Here is a 23270-nt window from a genome sequence, read left to right as displayed (position 1 = left end):
GAAGGAGTACAGCTTACATTGGGTAAAAGAATCACCTCTCCGATGTACTTGTCAATGGATGCACTCCCGCCAGAGCTACGTTCACTCCCTGATTCTCTTTGGGCGACTGGTCCTAACGATGTAGGCCTTTTGGAAATACCACCATATGTAGTCACTTTGAAAGCGAATGTAAAATTTCCACGAATTCCTCAATATAAAATATCTAGTGAAGGTGAACGTGCACTTTTATTGATTGTACAAGATTTGATTAAGAAAAGTGTGGTTGAAGAAACTAGAGGAAATGTCTGTAACAGTCCTGTATTACCAATTTTGAAACGAACTGATCCTACAAAGCCTCCAGTGTATAGGTTTGTCATCGACCTCAGAGAAGTTAATAAGATTGTGATTCCACAGTTTCCTGTGGTTCCAGACATTACTGCCTTGTTAACATTGATTCCTGCTACAGCTACTTGGTTTTCAGTCATTGACTTGAAGAATGCCTTTTTCAGCATTCCGATAGCCGAGGAAAGCAGAGATATTTTCGGCTTCTGTCTAGGAGGTCGAAGTTTCAGATTTAAACGCGCTCCACAAGGCTATTGTGAGAGCCCATCTATTTACAGTCAAGCATTAAAAAGTCAGTTAGATACCTTTGTCCTTCCTCCAGGCTCTGCTCTAGTGCAGTATGTAGACGATCTTCTAGTGGCTGCCGATGACAAGGAAACTTGCAAAGCAGCTACGATTTCGTTATTACATCATTTGTCTAATTTGAATCACAAGGTATCACCTTCGAAAATGCAATACTGCTGCCAAGAAGTGACCTACCTAGGTCATCTCTTGTCAAAGGAGGGAAGGAAGTTGACCCCAGAGAGAATAAAAGCAATTACGCAGATGAGTGTTCCTCGCACGCAGAGAGAAGTGCGTGCCTTTCTAGGTATTACCTCTTACTGTAGGCAGTGGATCCCAAATTTTTCTCTTTTAGCAAAACCTTTGGTGGCTTTGACTGGGAAAAATGTTCCGAGTCCGGTGCCATGGTCTGATGAATGTCAGGAGAGTTTTACTGAATTACGAAAAGCACTGTGTTCAGCTCCTGTATTGGGTACACCTGATTACAGTAAGCCATTCACGCTCTACGTTCACGAGAGAGAAGGTTGCGCGTTGAGTGTTCTGACACAGACATTTGGTGATAAGCAACGCCCTTGTGCGTATTTTTCATCAACATTAGATCCGGTAGCTAGAGCGTTACCTAGTTGTTTGAGAGCTACAGCGGCAGCTGCGGCTTCCATTCGACAATCTGCTGGATTGGTGATGAACAACATGCTAGTGGTCATGGTTCCTCATGCTGTGGATACACTCATGAATCGAACCAAGACACAACACCTTACCAGTGCGAGACTATCTGGTTACGAGCTGACGTTATTAGCGAGTCATATTCAGATCAAAAGATGCAATGTATTGAATCCAGCAACGTTGTTGCCGGCTAATCAAGAGTCGAGTGATTCCGAGCCACATGATTGTTGTTTTAGAACGGAGGAAGAGACAAAAGGACGTATTGACTTAAAGGATACTCCATTATCAGATCCAGATGGTACGCTGTATGTGGATGGGTCATGCTTTAAATTGGAGAATGGTGATGTGACTGCTGCTTACGCAGTAACGACTCTGAAGACGATTGTGGAGACTGCAAGAGTGAGTCAGAATTCTGCCCAAGCTGCAGAATTAATAGCTTTAACAAGAGCGTGTGTTTTAGCTAAGGGAAAGAGAGTGAATGTGTTTACAGATAGTCAGTACGCGTTCGGCGTGGCCCATAGTTTTGGCCGTTTGTGGAAAGAAAGAGGTTTCATTACGTCCCATGGGACTAAGATTCAACATGGTCAGCTAGTTAACGACTTGTTGGAATCTCTAACCTTGCCGACTGAAGTTGCGATTGTAAAGTGCAGTGCTCATAAAGCAATCACGGATGATGTTGGTCGTGGGAATGCTTTTGCTGATGAGACTGCTAAACAAACAGCTAGAGACATGATGAGCAGAATGTATGTTGCTACGTCTGCAAGATGGATTGCTGAGTCTGGAATGTGTGAGGATACAATGGAAAGTGTGAAAGAGATTCAGAAAGAGGCAACTGAGGAAGAAAAACGTGTATGAAGAGAAAGTACGGGCAAGTTGGATTCGAATGGGTGTTGGATTGATTTGACAGAACAGCAGCGTTGGATGTTGCCTGATGCGTATGTGCTTGCAGTGGTGACAATGGCGCATGGAGTAGCGCATATAAGTTCTAAGGGAATCTGTAAGATGTTGGCTCCAGTCTGGAAGAATGATGGGATCAGTAAATGTGCAGAGAGAGTGGTGAAAATTGTATGGTATGCCTGATGCATAATCCTGGCAAGGGAACTCCAACTCCTGCTGGTCACTTCGCTCCTCCTTCCTGCCCCTTTGAAGTGATTCAGTTAGACTTCATTCACATGGATCGCTGTAATAATCTGAAATACGTCCTTGTGGTAGTCTGTGCTTTTTCCAGGTGGATCGAAGCATATCCACTAAAGGACAATACTGCCCTATCAACTGCCAAAATTCTTCTCAAAGAATATTTCCCTAGATTTGGAATGCCACGGATTGTATGGTCAGATAACGGAAGTGAGTTTATAGGGAAAGTTATGCAGAGTGTATGTACCGGCCTAGGCATAAGACAGAAGTTCCACAGTGCGAATCATCCCCAGTCTGCTGGTTTAGTAGAGGGTTACAATGGCACCCTCAAGCTGAAAATAGCTAAAATACAAGCATCCACAGGCTTACCCTGGCCAGATGCACTTCCTTTGGCTTTGCTATCAACAAGAGCAACTGTACATTCTAGAGTGGGGCTTAGCCCCTATGAGATAGTCTTTGGCCGCCCGGCAAATATTTGGGGTGTGCCGAGGCCTAAGGAGTTTTGTTCTCTAGAATATCCTATGTTGATAGACTACCTTTACGACTTGACTGCTAAATTGAGTCTTATTCACCAACAGGTTTTCGATGCATTGCCAAAGCCTCCGGAGAGTCCAGGGCATCAGCTGAAACCCGGCGATCAAATCGTGATCAGAAACTTCGCGAGGACGGAGAACCTTCAGCCCAGATACGTCGGCTCCTTCCAGGTCCTGCTTGCAACGAGAACAGCAGTTCGTGTAGCTGGCCGCAAGCATTGGGTGCACGCATCTCATGTTAAGCGTGTACCTTTGCCACTTCCTTACGACGACTGGGTGAAGAAGGGAATTGGTGCCTCCGAATTTGAACGTACGCCAAAGTTCATCCCTTTCAGCGATGCCGAATTGATTACCGACACTCCAAACTCTGACTCTCCTCCTGAAAAGACTCCTTTGAACTCTGAACATTTGTCCCCTGCATCAGAAAAAAATCTGTCATCTGCGAACTTGAACACTGCAACAGCTACCAGTGATACACTATTTGCCGATCAAACAGTACCTGCGAAGCAAAGATACAATTTACGACCTCGTAATATGGACAAATAAAGCAGGCAACTGCCCATTGTGATATTTTGAAATTTTGAACTTTTGCCTTCAGCCAGGAAGTTTGCTATTGTTTTATTGTTTTTAAAATTGCCTTGCCGTCTGGGTAGCCGTAGGGTCTTGGCTGTGTGCCTAGTTGAATCTGCGGGGGTCTGACACAAGGTCGATCTTTCTGTTGGTTCTGGGAACTCCCAGGGCTGATAGAGGCATTTTCATCTACGTACACATCATCAGTGGTCGCGAGCGGATTGTAGAAGATGGAGCTTCCTGCGCTGCAACGAGAAAATGTGATTTATGTTCGCAGAAACAGACTTTACAGAATTCTTCACAGCAAATGCTTTTTAATACAATGTGCCATTACATTTTTGATTGTTTTGATAACATTGGTGGGTGGAATCGTTTTCGGTATGAGTTTGATTTTTGTGCCAGTAACTACAGTACCTCCCCTTGATCCTGTTACTTCTACTGTTTCTTCTATACACTCTTTTCACTCGTTTCCTGAACATGAGCAAGCTCGACGCTCAGAATTCATTAATAACACTTTTGTACAGCTCTTGCATCAACACCAACTGGTAGTTAACACTACAGACTGCTGGGTGTGTGGCTTGATACCCCACACTATGGATAAAGGTATTCCCTATCTGGTTTTGCCTTTCAGCTACAATGGATCATTTTAGGCCCTCCAAACCATCTTTGCTTATGCCCTTGAAACCTATCCTCCACGTCCACCACGTTCCACTAAATATAACTCTGCCAACAAAGCTTTAGTCCAGGGAATTATTGACATGATCAAGGACGTCAATAATACTCCATCTTACCCTAGAGACGAATTGCGAGTGTATTTGAGTTGGAATTCTTCAGAGTATCGCCTTAGTTTGGGAGAAAGCAAGCGTAAAAGCTCAACTCCAATCTGGGTCGTACCTCACCGAGGTCAGGTCTGTTTGCAAGGTAATGGGAGAAATCCGAGAGCTCAGCTAGGGAGGAGTGAGTGCGTAGAGACTTATGTGTTTCCGGCTAACTCTTCCCCTGCCTTTCTTACTGCTAGGGGTACCTACTTCATCTGTCGAGACCGAGCTTATACATGGTTGCCTGCCGACTTTTCAGGCTCATGTTATATTGCTCGATTGTTGCCTCCAACATATACTGCTTCATCTGATTATCACAGGACTAGAGTAGCGAGAGGTGTCTTCAGCAAGGAAGATACTGCTGGTCAGGAAGCTGGAGACTTCTTTAAAGGCTTCCTTCCGTTCTGGGGGCCTATGGCCAATAGTAGAAACATACGTCAGCTAACACGGGTAGTTGAATCTACTATTACCGAAACTGCTGGTGCCCTTAGCAATTTGACAGCTGAGCTTCAGGCGGATAGACTCATGACGTTGCAGAACCGTATGGTTCTAGACGTTATACTTGCAGATCGAGGTGGGGTATGCAGAATGATCCAATCGAGCTGCTGTGTCTTTATTCCTAATAATGCTCCAACAGTCTATGAGGCGATCTCGAAGCTACACAAGATTTCCGATTCTATTCATGTAGACAAAGGAAACTGGTCCCTCATGGAGTGGTTTTGGACTCTGATATCAGCGTGGGGATGGAAGGTTCTGATGGTCATTGGTGTCATCTTAGTATTCCTCTTCTCATGCTGCCTGATTATCCAGTGTGGTCCTGCTCTGTGTAGTCTTTGTGCGGCAACCTGTTTTAGGAAACCACCTGCGTTTGGAGAAAAGGCACGAGAAAGGATGATGATACAACAGCATGTCACTGACCTGATGAGCATAGAATTAGACTCTGACATAGACTGAGTAATTGCCTATGTAAGGGCAAAAGGAGGGTCTGAGGTTCCGTGACGATTTGAACCCGTGTTTTCAATATTGTCGGAAATACATAATATTGGTATCAGCGAACCGCAAATGATCCATTTAGCACATCCTGGTGTTTTCGCTATGCTACGAGCAAGAGTACTCCTGCTATGAACACATTTCTGATCTACCCACGGCATCCATCTTAGATCATGGCAGCCATTTTGTCTTTCTTGCCCTCACATACGCAATAACCTCTGATCATTTCATTTCGATTAAGGACACGTAGCCTTAGCCGGAGATTCACCTCCTTCAGTGACACGTGCACCTTGGAACAGAACACGCTGTAGCTGCATGACTCGACAAAGGCTGCCTCCTCTGCCCGAGGCCAGCCCCACCGAACTGGTTCTCGTGTCCATTGTCCCGATCATGATTAGGCGGCCGAAGCCGGTAGCCTTGCCCATTTACAACCCACAAACATCCCTTATCCCACTTTTCTATCTTCCACACCTGGCTCCGTTCCTTTCTTTCTGAATCTTTATTAGGGGGAGGTAACGAAATTTACGATGAGGCGGTCCGGCTCTTGAATGCAATATTGACAAGGGATTGTGATGAACTAGTGGGAACCCCTCTTCGTAATGTTTGGCATCAGATATTATCAACGGTTCTTGTGTAACACCAAATATTTATTGTTTTAGGCACAAAGGTTTTGAGAATGTATTACATGTAAAGAATTCGCCCCCAGCTTAAAATTTAGTATATAAGGAGCAACCCTCTTTGTACAATTTGAACAGGCTCCTAGAATCTGCCCATGTGTGGTTTCTGTGACTTCTGTGTCCCTGCAGTAATAAACCTTTGGTCTTTGACGCCACCATCGAGAAGCCCGTGTTTCTGTTCATTTGCGCACCAAGGCAGGTGGAACTCCGGGGTCTTTGGGTGTTGTTCCCTGACACCTCTGGACGGAACCAAAAAGTCCAGAACTCCACGTCCATCACCACTCCCTTTTGTACCGGTTTTGGCCGCCATAAGTGTGGCAGGGCATGCTCAGACGTGAGTCCCTTGCTCACTTTGCCACTGGATTCAAGCAAGCCGGGCTGAAGACGGCTGGAATGCCAGAAACCGGTCCTTGGAAGCTTGTTTCCGGTCCAGGGAAGACATGGCTTGGCAGTTCAGGCTGGACTGTTCACATGAGGCACAGGGTCAGACTGATTTGCATATAGCCATGTCTGAACTGGGGTGGCAGAGTGGGCTAAAGAACGGTGATGGATCAAACCCAGATCTTTTGACTGGGTGTGAGTGTTTGATTGGTGCAGATGCTCCGTCCATCACCACCCCCTTTTGTACCTCTTAAGTGCATCAGCAGTGCACTGTGAATCGGAGCGTTTCACAGGCCTGTCACAGATAAGAAATGCTATCAAAACAAAATCCTACAAAACAATATACTACTGGCCAGCAGCAATTCATACCCTGACAACGTCGGGACGGGCTGCTAGTAATCTTATAAGAATGCAGGGGCGGCAGGGAGAGATACACCCTGTGAACTAAGTGTGATTTCAGGACTCCCTATTGTTTTATAAATTCACTCTTGTAATGGCCCAAAGAAGGTGTTGGCATACTAGGGTGCACTGTAATACCAGCAAACAATGAAGGGAAAGGGTCAAGCAGGTGACCTCTCTCTTCAAGTGTGAGGATGGTGACATTTGAACTCACAGATTACAGGTTTATCCAGGGAAGATGGTGTCCTCTGAAGTGAGTTAAGGATTCTTCCTACGGGAGGTGGTGGCCTCTGCCTCAAGGAGCAGCATGTCTCTGAATATGGAATCAAACTCAAGGGCAGTCATTACTTTGATGAATAAGTGGGGCCTCTGGATTCAAGGGAAGTCAGATCTCTGATGACTGGGGCCAATGGATTCAAGGATGGTCAGGTCTCTGATGACTGGGGCCAATGGATTGAAGGATGGTCAGATCTGATGACTGGGGTCAATGGATTCAAGGATGGTCAGGTCTCTGATGACTGGGGCCAATGGATTCAAGGATGGTCAGCTCTCTGATGACTGGGGCCAATGGATTGAAGAATGGTCAGCTCTCTGATGACTGGGGCCAATGGATTCAAGGATGATCAGATCTGATGGCTGGGGCCAATGGATTCAAGGATGGTCAGCTCTTTGATGTCTTGATTCTGGCCTCTGTATTCTTCGGACGGAGATTCCCTTACAAGCAGAGATGTGCGACAGTGTATACATTTTTTGACACAGAATTTGTTAAATTCCATAAACTTTGTCTGGCATTCCACACAATAACAGTGTCAGAAGGAAATGTTTTTTCTGGGTTCTTGCATGACATTGTTTACGCAAACGCACCCCTCATGTGAACACAACTCTCCAAATACCACAGGAGACTAGCACTAACACCAATTGTCTTTCAGCAAGACACTTTCATTGTAAACCACTCTCCCTCAGATATATTGTGAGACGTCTTCGGCAAGGTGCACTCTGCTTAAAAAATGTTATGCAAACTTGCCACAGGTGACATTTTGATAAGACTAAAGAATTACACAAAAATGTAGGATTTCAGAAGCAAAACTAAAAGTTTGCCCCGCCCTAGTGGCAGAGGATCGTAGATGTCCCATGGAGTGCACTGATGGAAGTTCCCAGAAGAATATAGAGAGTGGGCGTAGCTCACAAAGGAGGTCTTGGAGAGCAACGATGTACCTGACCCGTGACCCCATCAATTTATAATGTCGATTCATTATCTGCTACGTTCCTCTGTAGTCCAGACTTACACTGTGATATCCAATGTGTTTCCACAACCAATGCTGAAGGTTCTGCTGCTCGCCATCAATGAATGCATTTAGTGATGTTTTAATGAGTAAACACAAATAAAATAATGTTCTTTTTATAATTATTTGCCCGTGCATATTCTCTCAAGCCGAGGGACCGCCAATCTCTCGAGAGCACACAGTCAACTCTCAAATTTCTAGAGAGATGAAGGTCACCTTGGATGGCGAGGGAAGCTCCTAATGTTAAATGTGATGTCAGAATATAAGGGAAGGGATTCCTTGGAGAGAATGTGATGACTTCTGAATCTGTCCAGCACCTTTACAATGATCATGGCCGGCATTGGAAGACAGGAGATGGGTCGATAGCTGCAAGGGTCTTGTTTATTAAGGGAAGATATTTTTTTATTAACGTTAGAGCCAACACTGCTTACAGACTGAATGGAATTCTCCTGACTGGCACATTATTTATTATTTGGATAATGTCGGCCAGTATTGGCCCAATAGTCTGAGCTGCAAGGATGGCAACTATGCGAGGGTAAGGGGTGCATGGCAAGCCCGATTTAGAGGTTTTGATCAGTTTCGTAAGCTCAAACATAGAAGGTGGCATGGAGTGGCTAAGAGAGGAACCCATATCAGTTTGAATTGGAAATAGCACAGCTGATGAGGATGTAGATGTAAGAGAGGAGAAGTTTTTGTAACAGTCTTCAACTTTGAGGCAGAAGGCCTCTGCCACAGAGTTACTAAAGGATTGCCTGCAGTATTTAGGCAAGGAGGAAGTGTCGTGGTGAGTTATTTGATAGCTGCAAACAGTTCTTTTGGGGAGTTTGCATCTGCTTCAGTTTTGTTGGGGACGTAGGCCGATTTCTCCTTGCGTATCAGCGTCTTATATCTAGATAGACTTATCTTATATTTGACCTTTTCTGAGTCACAGCATCTGACTCTCTCCATCTTTTCTCTTGTCTCCTGAAGACCTCTTTAAGGGCCCTTATGTCGTCAGAGAACCATAGGCAGGTAGATGATCTCATTTGATCTTGGTCCATGTCACAGGAGACAAGATGGTGCTGGCCAAGTCTGGCTAGATTGTCTTTCATTTTGCTGGAGACATTACAAGACCTTCATGATTATGCTAATCTAGATCCCACCATGGGCACAATATGGCCATTTAAGAAAAAATCATACGACCCAGGTGGGACTCGAACCCACAATCCCCAGCTTCGGAGGCTGATGCCTTATCCATTAGGCCACTGGGCCTTGCTTGAACGAAAAGATAAGAGAACAACCACATCTGAAGAAAATGACTAGTATCAAACAGCCTGCAGAGAGCATTAAGAGACTCAAAGATACATCTTAACAGCACACTGACCACATACACAGAGTCAGTATGCCAATAGGACGTAATTCAGGTGTGGCAGGGGTAAGAAGCCAGGAACAGAGATACACTGAAATTACAAAACATTTCTGGTCCTGCCATTGTGGGTATTGCTTCTATATTAGACTGTGTAGAACAGAGTGTCTGCCCTGCCTCCGGGATAATAAGCCATGGGGAGTCTGACATCGAAATGATAGATGATCTTATAAGAATGCAGGGGCGGCAGGAAGAGAAACACCCTGTAAACTAAGTGTGATTTCAGGACTCCCTATCTATACTAATATAATAAAGAGAGAGCCCAAACCTTTGAGGCGGGTAATCTCAGGAACTACAGCACCAATCAAAACACCCAATACAGTGTTGGAAAGGGCATTTGCAGCAGAAGGACATAGGCTATGCAGACGCCCACCATATACATTTAAAAGGTAAAAGAACTGTGCCAGCAAAGTAGTCCCTTGTGGGCGTGTCTGCATTGTGCTGTGGGCGTGTGCTGGGGGGCGTGACAAACGCTGGGGGCGTTTGGTACATTCCGCCCTTCATGCCATGTCTCATATTGTGTGCTGTGGGCGTGTGCTGGGGGCGTGGGAGTGTGCGGGCGTGGGATTACGGAAAAAAAAGTGAGCGTGTGCCCAATATTTTATTGTTTTTTCTTCCCAGGTTCTGTACATTCCAGCTCCGGGTGTCCACCCTGCTCCCTTTAAATACCCTGCACCCCATAATCATAACCCACCTTTACTCCTTAAAATACCCCACAAACCTTAAACACTAACCCATCTTAACCCTATAAATATACCATGTACCCCAAAACCCAAACCTATCCCTAAACCCTATAAATACCCCTGTACCCCAAAACCCAAACCTAGCCCTGAACCCTATAAATACCCCTGTACCTCAAAACCCAAACCTACGCCTGAACCCTGAAAATACCCCTGTACCCCAAAACCCAAACCTAGCCCTGAACCCTAAAAATACCCCTGTAACCCAAAACCCAAACCTACCCCTGAACCCTAAAATACTCCTGTTCCCCAAAACCCAAACCTAGCCCTGAACCCTTAAAATACCCCAGTACCCCAAAACCCAAACCTACCCCTGAACCCTAAAAATACCCCTGTACCCCAAAACCCAAACTTAGTCCTGAACCCTAAAAATACCACTGTACCCCAAAACTCAAACCTAGCCCTGAACCCTAAAAATAACCCTGTACCCCAAAACCCAAACCTACCCCTGAACCCTAAAATAACCCTGTACCCCAAAGCCCAAACCTAGCCCTGAACCCTAAAAATACCCCTGTACCCCAAAACCCAAACCTAGCCCTGTACCCTTAAAATACCCCTGTACCCCAAAACCCAAACCTACCCCTGAACCCTAAAATACCCCTATACCCCAAAACCCAAACCTAGCCCTGAATCCTAAAAATACCCCTGTACCCCCAAACCCATACCTATCACTAAACCCTAAAACTACCCCTGTACCCCAGAACCCAAAACTATATCTGAACCCTTAAAATGCCCAAACACCCCAAAACATATACCTCAGTACCCCAAAACATATGCCCCTATACCCATACTTACCTTATCCAAACATTAAAAAAAAACATGCTTTTACCATTCATGCATTTACAATGAATTTCGTTGTAAATGTATGTGTGGTAAACGCATATAAAATGTAATGCCATGCGTTATAATGGCATGGTGATGGATCAAACCCAGATCTTTTGACTGGGTGTGAGTGTTTGATTGGTTCAGATGCTCCGTCCATCACCACTCCCTTTTGTACCGGTTTTGGCCGCCATAAGTGTGGCAGGGCATGCTCAGACGTGAGTCCCTTGCTCACTTTGCCACTGGATTCAAGCAAGCCGGGCTGAAGACGGCTGGAATGCCAGAAACCGGTCCTTGGAAGCTTGTTTCCGGTCCAGGGAAGACATGGCTTGGCAGTTCGGGCTGGACTGTTCACATGAGGCACAGGGTCAGACTGATTTGCATATAGCCATGTCTGGACTGGGGTGGCAGAGTGGGCTAAAGAACAGTGATGGATCAAACCCAGATCTTTTGACTGGGTGTGAGTGTTTGATTGTTTCAGATGCTCCGTCCATCACCACCCCCTTTTGTACCTCTTAAGTGCATCAGCAGTGCACTGTGAATCGGAGCGTTTCACAGGCCTGTCACAGATAAGAAATGCTATCAAAACGAAATCCTACAAAACAATATACTACTGGCCAGCAGCAATTCATACCCGGACAACGTCGGGACGGGCTGCTAGTAATCTTATAAGAATGCAGGGGCGGCAGGGAGAGATACACCCTGTGAACTAAGTGTGATTTCAGGACTCCCTATTGTTTTATAAATTCACTCTTGTAATGGCCCAAAGAAGGTGTTGGCATACTAGGGTGCACTGTAATACCAGCAAACAATGAAGGGAAAGGGTCAAGCAGGTGACCTCTCTCTTCAAGTGTGAGGATGGTGACATTTGAACTCACAGATTACAGGTTTATCCAGGGAAGATGGTGTCCTCTGAAGTGAGTTAAGGATTCTCCCTACGGGAGGTGGTGGCCTCTGCCTCAAGGAGCAGCATGTCTCTGAATATGGAATCAAACTCAAGGGCAGTCATTACTTTGATGAATAAGTGGGGCCTCTGGATTCAAGGGAAGTCAGATCTCTGATGACTGGGGCCAATGGATTCAAGGATGGTCAGGTCTCTGATGACTGGGGCCAATGGATTGAAGGATGGTCAGATCTGATGACTGGGGTCAATGGATTCAAGGATGGTCAGGTCTCTGATGACTGGGGCCAATGGATTCAAGGATGGTCAGCTCTCTGATGACTGGGGCCAATGGATTGAAGAATGGTCATCTCTCTGATGAAGGGGCCAATGGATTCAAGGATGGTCAGATCTGATGACTGGGGCCAATGGATTCAAGGATGGTCAGCTCTTTGATGTCTTGATTCTGGCCTCTGTATTCTTCGGACGGAGATTCCCTTACAAGCAGAGATGTGCGACAGTGTATACATTTTTGGACACAGAAGTTGTTAAATTCCATAAACATTGTCTGGCATTCCACACAATAACAGTGTCAGAAGGAAATGTTTTTTCTGGGTTCTTGCATGACATTGTTTACGCAAACGCACCCCTCATGTGAACACAACTCTCCAAATACCACAGGAGACTAGCACTAACACCAATTGTCTTTCAGCAAGACACTTTCATTGTAAACCACTCTCCCTCAGATATATTGTGAGACGTCTTCGGCAAGGTGCACTCTGCTTAAAAAATGTTACGCAAACTTGCCACAGGTGACATTTTGATAAGACTAAAGAATTACACAAAAATGTAGGATTTCAGAAGCAAAACTAAAAGTTTGCCCCGCCCCAGTGGCAGAGGATCGTAGATGTCCCATGGAGTGCACTGATGGAAGTTCCCAGAAGAATATAGAGAGTGGGCGTAGCTCACAAAGGAGGTCTTGGAGAGCAACGATGTACCTGACCCGTGACCCCATCAATTTATAATGTCGATTCATTATCTGCTACGTTCCTCTGTAGTCCAGACTTACACTGTGATATCCAATGTGTTTCCACAACCAATGCTGAAGGTTCTGCTGCTCGCCATCAATGAATGCATTTAGTGATGTTTTAATGAGTAAACACAAATAAAATAATGTTATTTTTATAATTATTTGCCCGTGCATATTCTCTCAAGCCGAGGGACCGCCAATCTCTTGAGAGCACACAGTCAACTCTCAAATTTCTAGAGAGATGAAGGTCACCTTGGATGCCGAGGGAAGCTCCTAATGTTAAATGTGATGTCAGAATATAAGGGAAGGGATTCCTTGGAGAGAATGTGATGACTTCTGAATCTGTCCAGCACCTTTACAATGATCATGGCCGGCATTGGAAGACAGGAGATGGGTCGATAGCTGCAAGGGTCTTGTTTATTAAGGGAAGATATGTTTTTTATTAACGTTAGAGCCAACACTGCTTACAGACTGAATGGAATTCTCCTGACTGGCACATTATTTATTATTTGGATAATGTCGGACAGTATTGGCCCAATAGTCTGAGCTGCAAGGATGGCAACTATGCGAGGGTAAGGGGTGCATGGCAAGCCCGATTTAGAGGTTTTGATCAGTTTCGAAAGCTTAAACATAGAAGGTGGCATGGAGTGGCTAAGAGAGGAACCCATATCAGTTTGAATTGGAAATAGCACAGCTGATGAGGATGTAGATGTAAGAGAGGAGAAGTTTTTGTAACAGTCTTCAACTTTGAGGCAGAAGGCCTCCGCCACAGAGTTACTAAAGGATTGCCTGCAGTATTTAGGCAAGGAGGAAGTGTCGTGGTGAGTTATTTGATAGCCGCAAACAGTTCTTTTGGGGAGTTTGCGCCTGCTTCAGTTTTGTTGGGGACGTAGGCCGATTTCTCCTTGCGTGTCAGCGTCTTATATCTAGATAGACTTATCTTATATTTGACCTTTTCTGAGTCACAGCATCTGACTCTCTCCATCTTTTCTCTTGTCTCCTGAAGACCTGTTTAAGGGCCCTTATGTCGTCAGAGAACCATAGGCAGGTAGATGATCTCATTTGATCTTGGTCCATGTCACAGGTGACAAGATGGTGCTGGCCAAGTCTGGCTAGATTGTCTTTCATTTTGCTGGAGACATTACATGACCTTCATGATTATGCTAATCTAGATCCCACCATGGGCACAATATGGCCATTTAAGAAAAAATCATACGACCCAGGTGGGACTCGAACCCACAATCCCCAGCTTCGGAGGCTGATGCCTTATCCATTAGGCCACTGGGCCTTGCTTGAACGACAAGATAAGAGAACAACCACATCTGAAGAAAATGACTAGTATCAAATAGCCTGAAGAGAGCATTAAGAGACTCAAAGATACATCTTAACAGCACACTGACCACATACACAGAGTCAGTATGCCAATAGGACGTAATTCAGGTGTGGCAGGGGTAAGAAGCCAGGAACAGAGATACACTGAAATTACAAAACACTTCAGGTCCTGCCATTGTGGGTATTGCTTCTATATTAGACTGTGTAGAACAGAGTGTCTGCCCTGCCTCCGGGATAATAAGCCATGGGGAGTCTGACATCGCAATGATAGATGATCTTATAAGAATGCAGGGGCGGCAGGAAGAGAAACACCCTGTAAACTAAGTGTGATTTCAGGACTCCCTATCTATACTAATATAATAAAGAGAGAGCCCAAACCTTTGAGGCGGGTAATCTCAGGAACTACAGCACCAATCAAAACACCCAATACAGTGTTGGAAAGGGCATTTGCAGCAGAAGGACATAGGCTATGCAGACGCCCACCATATACATTTAAAAGGTAAAAGAACTGTGCCAGCAAAGTAGTCCCTTGTGGGCGTGTCTGCATTGTGCTGTGGGCGTGTGCTGGGGGGCGTGACAAACGCTGGGGGCGTTTGGTACATTCCGCCCTTCATGCCATGTCTCATATTGTGTGCTGTGGGCGTGTGCTGGGGGCGTGGGCGTGTGCGGGCGTGGGATTACGGAAAAAAAAGAGAGCGTTGTGCCCAATATTTTATTGTTTTTTCTTCCCAGGTTCTGTACATTCCAGCTCCGGGTGTCCACCCTGCTCCCTTTAAATACCCTGCACCCCATAATCATAACCCACCCTTACTCCTTAAAATACCCCACAAACCTTAAACACTAACCCATCTTAACCCTATAAATATACCATGTACCCCAAAACCCAAACATATCCCTAAACCCTATAAATACCCCTGTACCCCAAAACCCAAACCTAGCCCTGAACCCTATAAATACCCCTGTACCTCAAAACCCAAACCTACGCCTGAACCCTGAATATACCCCTGTACCCCAAAACCCAAACCTAGCCCTGAACCCTAAAAATACCCCTGTACCCCAAAACCCAAACCTACCCCTGAACCCTAAAATACTCCTGTTCCCCAAAACCCAAACCTAGCCCTGAACCCTAAAAATACCCCTGTACCCCAAAACCCAAACCTAGCCCTGAACCTTAAACACTAACCCATCTTAACCCTATAAATATACCATGTACCCCAAAACCCAAACCTATCCCTAAACCCTATACATACCCCTGTACCCCAAAACCCAAACCTACCCCTGAACCCTAAAAATACCCCTGTACCCCAAAACCCAAACTTAGTCCTGAACCCTAAAAATACCACTGTACCCCAAAACTCAAACCTAGCCCTGAACCCTAAAAATAACCCTGTACCCCAAAACCCAAACCTACCCCTGAACCCTAAAATAACCCTGTACCCCAAAACCCAAACCTAGCCCTGAATCCTAAAAATACCCCTGTACCCCAAAACCCATACCTATCACTAAACCCTAAAACTACCCCTGTACCCCATAACCCAAAACTATATCTGAACCCTTAAAATGCCCAAACACCCCAAAACATATACCTCAGTACCCCAAAACATATACCCCTATACCCATACTTACCTTATCCAAACATTAAAAAAAACATGCTTTTACCATTCATGCATTTACAATGAATTTCGTTGTAAATGTATGTGTGGTAAAAGCATATAAAATGTAATGCCATGCGTTATAATGGCATGGTGATGGATCAAACCCAGATCTTTTGACTGGGTGTGAGTGTTTGATTGGTTCAGATGCTCCGTCCATCACCACTCCCTTTTGTACCGGTTTTGGCCGCCATAAGTGTGGCAGGGCATGCTCAGACGTGAGTCCCTTGCTCACTTTGCCACTGGATTCAAGCAAGCCGGGCTGAAGACGGCTGGAATGCCAGAAACCGGTCCTTGGAAGCTTGTTTCCGGTCCAGGGAAGACATGGCTTGGCAGTTCGGGCTGGACTGTTCCCATGAGGCACAGGGTCAGACTGATTTGCATATAGCCATGTCTGAACTGGGGTGGCAGAGTGGGCTAAAGAACGGTGATGGATCAAACCCAGATCTATTGACTGGGTGTGAGTGTTTGATTGGTTCAGATGCTCCGTCCATCACCACCCCCTTTTGTACCTCTTAAGTGCATCAGCAGTGCACTGTGAATCGGAGCGTTTCACTGGCCTGTTACAGATAAGAAATGCTATCAAAACGAAATCCTACAAAACAATATACTACTGGCCAGCAGCAATTCATACCCGGACAACGTCGGGACGGGCTGATAGTAATCTTATAAGAATGCAGGGGCGGCAGGGAGAGATACACCCTGTGAACTAAGTGTGATTTCAGGACTCCCTATTGATTTATAAATTCACTCTTGTAATGGCCCAAAGAAGGTGTTGGCATACTAGGGTGCACTGTAATACCAGCAAACAATGAAGAGAAAGGGTCAAGCAGGTGACCTATCTCTTCAAGTGTGAGGATGGTGACATTTGAACTCACAGATTACAGGTTTATCCAGGGAAGATGGTGTCCTCTGAAGTGAGTTAAGGATTCTCCCTACGGGAGGTTGGTGGCCTCTGCCTCAAGGAGCAGCATGTCTCTGAATATGGAATCAAACTCAAGGGCAGTCATTACTTTGATGAATAAGTGGGGCCTCTGGATTCAAGGGAAGTCAGATCTCTGATGACTGGGGCCAATGGATTCAAGGATGGTCAGGTCTCTCATGACTGGGGCCAATGGATTGAAGGATGGTCAGATCTGATGACTGGGGCCAATGGATTCAAGGATGGTCAGGTCTCTGATGACTGGGGCCAATGGATTCAAGGATTGTCAGCTCTCTGATGACTGGGGCCAATGGATTGAAGAATGGTCAGCTCTCTGATGACTGGGGCCAATGGATTCAAGGATGATCAGATCTGATGGCTGGGGCCAATGGATTCAAGGATGGTCAGCTCTTTGATGTCTTGATTCTGGCCTCTGTATTCTTCGGACGGAGATTCCCTTACAAGCAGAGATGTGCGACAGTGTATACATTTTTTGACACAGAATTTGTTAAATTCCATAAACTTTGTCTGGCATTCCACACAATAACAGTGTCAGAAGGAAATGTTTTTTCTGGGTTCTTGCATGACATTGTTTAAGCAAACGCACCCCTCATGTGAACACAACTCTCCAAATACCACAGGAGACTAGCACTAACACAAATTGTCTTTCTGCAAGACACTTTTATTGTAAACCACTCTCCCTCAGATATATTGTGAGCCGTCTTCGGCAAGGTGCACTCTGCTTAAAAAATGTTACGCAATCTTGCCACAGGTGACATTTTGATAAGACTAAAGAATTACACAACAATGTAGGATTTCAGAAGCAAAACTAAAAGTTTGCCCCGCCCCAGTGGCAGAGGATCGTAGATGTCCCATGGAGTGCACTGATGGAAGTTCCCAGAAGAATATAGAGAGTGGGCGTAGCTCACAAAGGAGGTCTTGGAGAGCAACGATGTACCTGACCCGTGACCCCATCAATTTATAATGTCGATTCATTATCTGCTACGTTCCTCTGTAGTCCAGACTTACACTGTGATATCCAATGTGTTTCCACAACCAATGCTGAAGGTTCTGCTGCTCGCCATCAATGAATGCATTTAGTGAAGTTTTAATGAGTAAACACAAATAAAATAATGTTCTTTTTATAATTATTTGCCCGTGCATATTCTCTCAAGCCGAGGGACCGCCAATCTCTCGAGAGCACACAGTCAACTCTCAAATTTCTAGAGAGATGAAGGTCACCTTGGATGGCGAGGGAAGCTCCTAATGTTAAATGTGATGTCAGAATATAAGGGAAGGGATTCCTTGGAGAGAATGTGATGACTTCTGAATCTGTCCAGCACCTTTACAATGATCATGGCCGGCATTGGAAGACAGGAGATGGGTCGATAGCTGCAAGGGTCTTGTTTATTAAGGGAAGATATTTTTTTATTAACGTTAGAGCCAACACTGCTTACAGACTGAATGGAATTCTCCTGACTGGCACATTATTTATTATTTGGATAATGTCGGCCAGTATTGGCCCAATAGTCTGAGCTGCAAGGATGGCAACTATGCGAGGGTAAGGGGTGCATGGCAAGCCCGATTTAGAGGTATTGATCAGTTTCGTAAGCTCAAACATAGAAGGTGGCATGGAGTGGCTAAGAGAGGAACCCATATCAGTTTGAATTGGAAATAGCACAGCTGATGAGGATGTAGATGTAAGAGAGGAGAAGTTTTTGTAACAGTCTTCAACTTTGAGGCAGAAGGCCTCCGCCACAGAGTTACTAAAGGATTGCCTGCAGTATTTAGGCAAGGAGGAAGTGTCGTGGTGAGTTATTTGATAGCCGCAAACAGTTCTTTTGGGGAGTTTGCGTCTGCTTCAGTTTTGTTGGGGACGTAGGCCGATTTCTCCTTGCGTATCAGCGTCTTATATCTAGATAGACTTATCTTATATTTGACCTTTTCTGAGTCACAGCATCTGACTCTCTCCATCTTTTCTCCTGTCTCCTGAAGACCTGTTTAAGGGCCCTTATGTCGTCAGAGAACCATAGGCAGGTAGATGATCTCATTTGATCTTGGTCCATGTCACAGATGACAAGATGGTGCTTGCCAAGTCTGGCTAGATTGTCTTTCATTTTGCTGGAGACATTACATGACCTTCATGATTATGCTAATCTAGATCCCACCATGGGCACAATATGGCCCTTTAAGAAAAAATCATACGACCCAGGTGGGACTCGAACCCACAATCCCCAGCTTCGGAGGCTGATGCCTTATCCATTAGGCCACTGGGCCTTGCTTGAACGAAAAGATAAGAGAACAACCACATCTGAAGAAAATGACTAGTATCAAACAGCCTGCAGAGAGCATTAAGAGACTCAAAGATACATCTTAACAGCACACTGACCACATACACAGAGTCAGTATGCCAATAGGACGTAATTCAGGTGTGGCAGGGGTAAGAAGCCAGGAACAGAGATACACTGAAATTACAAAACACTTCAGGTCCTGCCATTGTGGGTATTGCTTCTATATTAGAGTGTCTGCCCTGCCTCCGGGATAATAAGCCATGGGGAGTCTGACATCGCAATGATAGATGATCTTATAAGAATGCAGGGGCGGCAGGAAGAGAAACACCCTGTAAACTAAGTGTGATTTCAGGACTCCCTATCTATACTAATATAATAAAGAGAGAGCCCAAACCTTTGAGGCGGGTAATCTCAGGAACTACAGCACCAATCAAAACACCCAATACAGTGTTGGAAAGGGCATTTGCAGCAGAAAGACATAGGCTATGCAGACGCCCACCATATACATTTAAAAGGTAAAAGAACTGTGCCAGCAAAGTAGTCCCTTGTGGGCGTGTCTGCATTGTGCTGTGGGCGTGCGCTGGGGGGCGTGACAAACGCTGGGGGCGTTTGGTACATTCCGCCCTTCATGCCATGTCTCATATTGTGTGCTGTGGGCGTGTGCTGGGGGCGTGGGCGTGTACGGGCGTGGGATTACGGAAAAAAAAGTGAGCGTTGTGCCCAATATTTTATTGTTTTTTCTTCCCAGGTTCTGTACATTCCAGCTCCGGGTGTCCACCCTGCTCCCTTTAAATACCCTGCACCCCATAATCATAACCCACCCTTACTCCTTAAAATACCCCACAAACCTTAAACACTAACCCATCTTAACCCTATAAATATACCATGTACCCCAAAACCCAAACCTATCCCTAAACCCTATAAATACCCCTGTACCCCAAAACCCAAACCTAGCCCTGAACCCTATAAATACCCCTGTACCTCAAAACCCAAACCTACGCCTGAACCCTGAATATACCCCTGTACCCCAAAACCCAAACCTAGCCCTGAACCCTAAAAATACCCCTGTACCCCAAAACCCAAACCTACCCCTGAACCCTAAAATACTCCTGTTCCCCAAAACCCAAACCTAGCCCTGAACCCTAAAAATACCCCTGTACCCCAAAACCCAAACCTAGCCCTGAACCTTAAACACTAACCCATCATAACCCTAAAAAATATACCATGTACCCCAAAACCCAAACCTATCCCTAAACCCTATAAATACCCCTGTACCCCAAAACCCAAACCTACCCCTGAACCCTAAAAATACCCCTGTACCCCAAAACCCAAACTTAGTCCTGAACCCTAAAAATATCACTGTACCCCAAAACTCAAACCTAGCCCTGAACCCTAAAAATAACCCTGTACCCCAAAACCCAAACCTACCCCTGAACCCTAAAATAACCCTGTACCCCAAAACCCAAACCTAGCCCTGAATCCTAAAAATACCCCTGTACCCCAAAACCCATACCTATCACTAAACCATAAAACTACCCCTGTACCCCATAACCCAAAACTATATCTGAACCCTTAAAATGCCCAAACACCCCAAAACATATACCTCAGTACCCCAAAACATATACCCCTATACCCATACTTACCTTATCCAAACATTAAAAAAAACATGCTTTTACCATTCATGCATTTACAATGAATTTCGTTGTAAATGTATGTGTGGTAAAAGCATATAAAATGTAATGCCATGCGTTATAATGGCATGGTGATGGATCAAACCCAGATCTTTTGACTGGGTGTGAGTGTTTGATTGGTTCAGATGCTCCGTCCATCACCACTCCCTTTTGTACGGGTTTTGGCCGCCATAAGTGTGGCAGGGCATGCTCAGACGTGAGTCCCTTGCTCACTTTGCCACTGGATTCAAGCAAGCCGGGCTGAAGACGGCTGGAATGCCAGAAACCGGTCCTTGGAAGCTTGTTTCTCGTCCAGGGAAGACATGGCTTGGCAGTTCGGGCTGGACTGTTCCCATGAGGCACAGGGTCAGACTGATTTGCATATAGCCATGTCTGAACTGGGGTGGCAGAGTGGGCTAAAGAACGGTGATGGATCAAACCCAGATCTTTTGACTGGGTGTGAGTGTTTGATTGGTTCAGATGCTCCGTCCATCACCACCCCCTTTTGTACCTCTTAAGTGCATCAGCAGTGCACTGTGAATCGGAGCGTTTCACAGGCCTGTCACAGATAAGAAATGCTATCAAAACGAAATCCTACAAAACAATATACTACTGGCCAGCAGCAATTCATACCCGGACAACGTCGGGACGGGCTGCTAGTAATCTTATAAGAATGCAGGGGCGGCAGGGAGAGATACACCCTGTGAACTAAGTGTGATTTCAGGACTCCCTATTGTTTTATAAATTCACACTTGTAATGGCCCAAAGAAGGTGTTGGCATACTAGGGTGCACTGTAATACCAGCAAACAATGAAGGGAAAGGGTCAAGCAGGTGACCTCTCTCTTAAAGTGTGAGGATGGTGACATTTGAACTCAGATTACAGGTTTATCCAGGGAAGATGGTGTCCTCTGAAGTGAGTTAAGGATTCTCCCTACGGGAGGTTGGTGGCCTCTGCCTCAAGGAGCAGCATGTCTCTGAATATGGAATCAAACTCAAGGGCAGTCATTACTTTGATGAATAAGTGGGGCCTCTGGATTCAAGGGAAGTCAGATCTCTGATGACTGGGGCCAATGGATTCAAGGATGGTCAGGTCTCTGATGACTGGGGCCAATGGATTCAAGGATGGTCAGCTCTCTGATGACTGGGGCTAATGGATTGAAGAATGGTCAGCTCTCTGATGACTGGGGCGATTGGATTCAAGGATGGTCAGATCTGATGGCTGGGGCCAATGGATTCAAGGATGGTCAGCTCTTTGATGTCTTGATTCTGGCCTCTGTATTCTTCGGACGGAGATTCCCTTACAAGCAGAGATGTGCGACAGTGTATACATTTTTTGACACAGAATTTGTTAAATTCCATAAACATTGTCTGGCATTCCACACAATAACAGTGTCAGAAGGAAATGTTTTTTCTGGGTTCTTGCATGACATTGTTTAAGCAAACGCACCCCTCATGTGAACACAACTCTCCAAATACCACAGGAGACTAGCACTAACACAAATTGTCTTTCTGCAAGACACTTTTATTGTAAACCACTCTCCCTCAGATATATTGTGAGACGTCTTCGGCAAGGTGCACTCTGCTTAAAAAATGTTACGCAATCTGGCCACAGGTGACATTTTGATAAGACTAAAGAATTACACAAAAATGTAGGATTTCAGAAGCAAAACTAAAAGTTTGCCCCGCCCCAGTGGCAGAGGATCGTAGATGTCCCATGGAGTGCACTGATGGAAGTTCCCAGAAGAATATAGAGAGTGGGCGTAGCTCACAAAGGAGGTCTTGGAGAGCAACGATGTACCTGATCCGTGACCCCATCAATTTAAAATGTTGATTCATTATCTGCTACGTTCCTCTGTAGTCCAGACTTACACTGTGATATCCAATGTGTTTCCACAACCAATGCTGAAGGTTCTGCTGCTCCCCATCAATGAATGCATTTAGTGATGTTTTAATGAGTAAACACAAATAAAATAATTTTCTTTTTATAATTATTTGCCCGTGCATATTCTCTCAAGCCGAGGGACCGACAATCTCTCGAGAGCACACAGTCAACTCTCAAATTTCTAGAGAGATGAAGGTCACCTTGGATGCCGAGGGAAGCTCCTAATGTTACATGTGATGTCAGAATATAAGGGAAGGGATTCCTTGGAGAGAATGTGATGACTTCTGAATCTGTCCAGCACCTTTACAATGATCATGGCCGGCATTGGAAGACAGGAGATGGGTCGATAGCTGCAAGGGTCTTGTTTATTAAGGGAAGATATTTTTTTATTAACGTTAGAGCCAACACTGCTTACAGACTGAATGGAATTCTCCTGACTGGCACATTATATATTATTTTTATAATGTCGGCCAGTATTGGCCCAATAGTCTAAGCTGCATGGATGGCAACTATGCGAGGGTAAGGGGTGCATGGCAAGCCCGATTTAGAGGTTTTGATCAGTTTCGTAAGCTCAAACATAGAAGGTGGCATG

The 23270-nt window shown here is 45.3% G+C and overlaps 3 non-coding genes across 3 annotated transcripts; all 3 read right to left on the bottom strand.

Moving 5' to 3' along the window:
• Nucleotides 1–9229: 9229 nt before the first annotated feature.
• Nucleotides 9230–9302, bottom strand: TRNAR-CCG (transfer RNA arginine (anticodon CCG)). Its single transcript has one exon. It is a non-coding gene; the product is annotated as a tRNA-Arg (tRNA).
• Nucleotides 9303–14143: 4841 nt separating this feature from the next.
• TRNAR-CCG (transfer RNA arginine (anticodon CCG)) lies at nt 14144–14216 on the bottom strand. Its single transcript has one exon. It is a non-coding gene; the product is annotated as a tRNA-Arg (tRNA).
• Nucleotides 14217–19038: 4822 nt separating this feature from the next.
• On the bottom strand, nt 19039–19111 carry TRNAR-CCG (transfer RNA arginine (anticodon CCG)). Its single transcript has one exon. It is a non-coding gene; the product is annotated as a tRNA-Arg (tRNA).
• Nucleotides 19112–23270: the final 4159 nt, after the last annotated feature.

The sequence above is a fragment of the Lissotriton vulgaris genome, chromosome 5 (genome assembly GCF_964263255.1).
Source record: "Lissotriton vulgaris chromosome 5, aLisVul1.2, whole genome shotgun sequence".
Lineage (NCBI taxonomy): Eukaryota > Metazoa > Chordata > Amphibia > Caudata > Salamandridae > Lissotriton > Lissotriton vulgaris.
Note: the sequence above shows the minus strand (reverse complement) of the source record. Positions and strands in the feature narration are given on the sequence as shown.